Raw genomic sequence first — 5805 nt, 5'->3', positions numbered from 1 at the left:
TTCATCTCGACATATTACTACCAGATCCAGGTGCACACATTCATCCCATATTCCGATCTCAAGTTATAATCAATTCTTTGTCAATTTTGCACTACACAATTCAATCAATTCCTTTCCATTTCCAACAAGGAAGAGGGGATCAACTTAACATTCCCAATTCATTCGGAATTCAATCTACCATCTTCATTTGGAGAGATCGAATCTAGTGAATTATCCTCTCCTCTTCCTAATGTAACATGGTGAAAAGTGCTTGAATGGTAATCAATAGCAAAACTCTCATCTCTCTTTGAGGGAAATGGTATTTTCCTTTTTGATCTATCATTCACCATTTTTCCACCATTATAGGTACAAAGCCAACTTTGTTGCCAATGTCCTCCCTGCGTGTGCTAAAATGGGAGCTTTGGAATGGAATATGGACATACCTCATTGAATGATGGTAGGGAGTTTTTTACGCTCTGGTAGACATACGTGCAAAATGTGGGATCATAGACAATGCCCAAGATCAAAGGTGGTTCTTCAAAAATCTATGCAAATCATCTCAAAGCAAATCAAAACTTTGCTTTTTCACGATGTGTGTGGGTGATGGATAGTTTGCTTCTTTCTGTAGTAGTGGGTGATGGACATTTTTCTTCCTTCCGTAGCAGCTTTGCTATCTATCGTGGAAAATATTGACTCTCATAGGAACCCTCTATGCCAAGATAGAAAAAATGAAGCTCTTCCTCTCATGACTCATTGCTCACTTAATTTTTGACCTTTGCCCATTATTTCACACTCCTTTGTATATTCCCCTTGATTTCTTTGTCTTCTCTAGCCAAAACACCTCACAATATTATTGGTTTTCCTCCTACATTGTTGACTACTTGTTGTCTTTTCTTACTTCGTTCCTTCCTTCTTCCTTTTTTCCCTTGCTACACAACTGTATTTGTCTTATGTCTTCTTTTTGTGTTTTTTCCCCTTTTCCCCGCCCTCCTCTATTCTTGCAGCATTTTCTTGTTGTTTACCAGCTCACTCTCATGCTGAATTTGGCCTATCACCTCCACACCACAACACACAAAGTCCTCTCCCACCTGCACACTCTACATTTGTTGTTCACATTTTGATTTCACCAAAAAATCTGACCTTTCACATTCTATGCAGTATAAGTCCATTCCTTGTTTTTTGGCATATTATCTTCTCTCCAAAGTTTCCTATGTCTTTCTATCTTCCTTCCGATTTCAACATAGCTACTCTCTCTTTGTTTTTGGCACTGAAGTTTGATTTGATAGGGTCTTTTATCTTTGAATAATGTTTGGGAGCTCTTTTCCAAATTCACAATATATAAATTTAGGAATTTATTTATTTTATTTACAACCTTCCCAACAACACCTTTTGGACTTTTCAAAAATGAAATCTTTGATATTGAGCAACATCACATTGGCCAGTAAAACTTAAAAATAAACTTGTCAAAATTCCATTATTTCCATCCATGTAATATCAAAATAAAAGCTTTAAAGTGATGAAAACCAAAACCACTAAATTATGCAAGGAACAAAAAAATTGTTTTGGGTGATATAGATTGCACATTCGTCCGAATGCTCTAGCATCACCATTTCACTAAATTTGAATTCACATGTCAAAGAAATTGCAAAGAGAAAAGAGCATCGTCCTTCCTCCAAAATAAAATTCACTTGTTTTCACAAACTATTTAGGCTAAAACTTATTACTTTTGAGTCAATGATTAAGTCATAATTAATTTCTTTGCTTATTTTTGCAGGCAAGCAACTTGCAAAAGACTACAGAACATAGTACCCTAATAAGGTAAATTAAATGTTTCGACGGTTACTTAAAGTGGGTGTAATTACATACAATATCTCTAAAAGTTTGACATTACAAATTAATATTTTCTCTATTTTGATAGTCAACAATAATAGAATGATATTGGCATGTATAAAGCCAAATTTTATAACCTTCACTAACATTATCCACTATAGACATGCTTCCAAATAATGGAAGGATTGGTCGGACACGTGGGATTGGGCTCTTCCTTTGGTAGGCTCATGCAATTAAGCTCATCAGTAGTAGCCACATGGAACCACACTATGAGAACAAATTCCTACTTTTAAAATACGAAATAAAAATAGATTACTAGAATTTCCAAAACAAAAATATATAATATTGAAAATTTTTAAAGACACACTAGCAAAATTGGGCTTTTTAATAAGTTGAAAGATTATAAAATTCAAAATTATGTTTCTAAATACAGTTGACTATCAAGTTTGAAATTTATTCTAAAATTCATGAAAATGGAAAATGTGATAATTAAAATGATAATTTTAGTACCTTTTTAAGTGATGGCCAAAATTTTTAGAGGGCCTTCTCTATAAAAATTGAAGATATTTATGCGTTTTAGCTTGGCTTAACACACATCTAAATATGCCTATTTATTTTTGGTGTACTAGGTGTTTGTATTTTATATTTCATTTGGCTTTCTTTTAAACCAGGTTCATTTCCTCGTGCATTTGGACCAATAACACTTGAGGACTCAAGGGTAAGAAAATGGAAATAGAAATGGATCCCTTTATAGTCACGAGTATTGTATAATTTATTCTTTAGTCTACAGATGGATTATGGTAATATGAGACTACACGGGCAAAAGCATGAAGTTGTGTCGCACTTAGGGCTAACTAGGGGTAGTCCAATTGACTCCCAACCAGTCATGTGGCGCCTCGTGTCGTTGCCGTGGCACCAAGAGTTCGACCAAACTGAGTTCGGCCATACTATTGGCTATATTATCCCTTTTTTGTGAGCGCTTGAGCTTATAATTTTTTTAAAAAAATCAAAATAGTTTGGCTGAGCTCAGTTCAACCAGACTAAGTTGGGCCAGACTCACTTATGTGGCATGTGATGTGGTAGCCAAATCACCTATTTTATCTATATTTCTAAAACTTTTCACTTTTGCTCAATTTTTGTTTAGGCAGAATATTTTTTTACAAAAATTAAAAAAAACCCTTTTGTAGAGCTCGAAATCACGAATCTAAACATGTCATTTTTTTAGTATTTTGATTAATTTTAATATTTTTTATTAATTAAACATTGTGATTAGGTTTTTTAGGTTAAATGATTAGAAATTAAAAAATATCAAATGATATTAAAAAAATTTAAAAAATATATTTTTCACTAGTTGAGAGAATCTTCTCCAAAAGGGTATAACTTTCTTTTTGATAATCATAAATTTAGTGGACAAAAGGTGACGCCGAATGAAAACTACCAAATTCAACTATGTAGAACTTTAAAATATTATTACGAGAAAAATAGACATCAATTTTTTTAATTTTTTAACATTGCATATATATGTCCTCTATTTGGAAAATTAAAATCAGTAAAAATTAAGTTCATTTTCATTTTGTTTGGTGACGCTAACTAGAACCCCTAATTTTCAATATTTTTGCAATAATTAAAAATCTGTCTTTGAGTATATTAAACAAATATAAAAAATAATAGACATAAATTTCATTAATATTTCTATATTTGATCAGTTTACATCATTTTGAAATTCAATTTAGAAATGTCACTTTTATGCGGTTGAAATTAAACTGTTTTAGTTGTGTTGGACACTTTATAAAAGTGTGACACGACATTGTGCTTTTACCCACCCCATACTCCATATATGAATACATAGACGAGAAGCTACTTGAAATACATGTACATGATTCAATGAATAAGGTTCTAAATAGTGCTAAAACTCATATCATTTGTTGCTATGTCTAATTCACAAGTGATTACAATATAGAGATCAAGGTTTTCAAACATAGTTATTCTTTCTAATTTATTCTTATTTGTTAGATTTCTTTAAGTGAATATCAAGGACACATGGGCGTGTGATTGCAATAGTAACTAGTATATCTATATTTAAAAAATATATGTAAAATATGCCGAAGATATCTTATAATAGAAGAGAATCATGTGCAAAATAAATGTTCTTCTAAAATACTAAACATCAAGAATGCAAATCCATTAAAGTCCATGCAAAAAATCATGTGTAAAATAAATGTTCTTCTAAAATACTAAACATCAAGAATACAAATCCATTAAAGTCCATGCGAAAAGCTATGAATCTAGCTAGAAACAAGTGGCGAGGGTTCTATTTTATTTGGACTAATAAAATAACACCTACACAACAACTTAAACATGACATATTTCATGCATTTACCCATCATTTGCATGTCAAATTGTTTCAAAAATGGATTTTTGTTTACGGACATTTTGATTTCACTATAGATGCCTCTCGACATAAAAATTATCCAATTAAAACACACTTAATAATATTATTTTTAATTATGTATTTTACCTTTTTCTAGCAGGGGTGGGTGGGAGGACAATATGGGCTAGTGGGAGACAATAATAGTTTAATAGGCCAATAATGCTTGCAATCTTAGCTAGATTCTATACATCTATGTTAAGATATAACACCAGTATGGCCTTCATCAACATGACTCACAATTCTAGAAAACAAATTCTTAACCCATCATGCTTGGACATCTTTTGAACTTGTCATGGCATCACATTAGAACCCAAAGTATGTCATCTAAAATTATCTCCAATCAAAATAATAAAATTATGTGTAACCTAATGATCCTTGTTGACTTGCTGAATGACTTTACATATCTTTAAAATTTTGACAGAAACCTCATTTGATATCTACCCTATCATCTATTTCATATCTAGAAAACAAATTCTCAACCTTTGAATGACAAACCCATACTCCAAGTTCCCACAATACACATGCTTCATCTTTGGCACTCCCTATCTTCCTAGAGAAACACTCAATAGGCATTCCTTACAAACAAAGAACAATTTTTGCCTATTTTTGTTTTGTTGCACAAACAATTCATAGCAATGGTAACAAAGCTTGAGAAATGAGTATTCCTAACAAGGATTATGTAATATTCCTATGGTCAAATGATTGAAATGTTGAAAAGATTTATGTTGTGTCATGTGGTTTGTGAATTTTGATACATTGTGACGAAAGTTGGATTGCATCTTTATGCAAACCAAGCATCTTTATGAACTTGAATATTGTATGGCAAGTTGTTGATTTTTTAGGTATAGATGAATCATGGTATTAGATTTTTGTTTCTCTTGAACTAGCTTGGTTGGACTCATGGTATTTATCAATTAAATTGAATTAGTATTAAGAACTAAGTTTCTTTTTGAATGAAGAACATGCCTTCATTTAAGTAAAAAAATTATATGATTTTGTTTTCATATATTGACTTTGTAGAGAGAGGACAAACCATCTCCATGAAGTTTTTTTTATTTTTACACTACTGATTTTTTTTTAGTATATTTGTATATTTACCTAAAGCTCTTTATATTGTATTGTTTCACGACTAAAAAAAGTATAACAATAAATGTACGTCCAAGGTTGTTTCTATCCGAGCAAGTAAATTCTAGCTACTTGAATGAAATCCATTCTTTAAGTTGCATGTTATATTTCTTTCTTGTTTTTACACATTGATAAGACTAGAGACAAAGGTTCTCAAACTTCATACAAGAAAGATTCATGCTTGTAGATCTATCGAACAAAACTCCATCACAATGTAGATTTTAATCTTTGATACATCTGTTCATATGCAAAATTTTCAGTCTAAATTAATGTCTTATATACACAAATTGAATTGTAATTTCTACTGTATTAACTTTAAAATGTTTTTCTATAGGGTTATCCTTGCACTCTTATGGGACAAGTGCTAGTTTAGTATGCACCCGTGAATGCCGAATACCCGCCGTCATCGGGGTTCATTTTCACCATCATATATAGTTAGA

Source organism: Cryptomeria japonica, chromosome 2 (genome assembly GCF_030272615.1).
Source record: "Cryptomeria japonica chromosome 2, Sugi_1.0, whole genome shotgun sequence".
In the NCBI taxonomy this organism is placed as follows: Eukaryota; Viridiplantae; Streptophyta; class Pinopsida; order Cupressales; family Cupressaceae; genus Cryptomeria; species Cryptomeria japonica.
Note: the sequence above shows the minus strand (reverse complement) of the source record.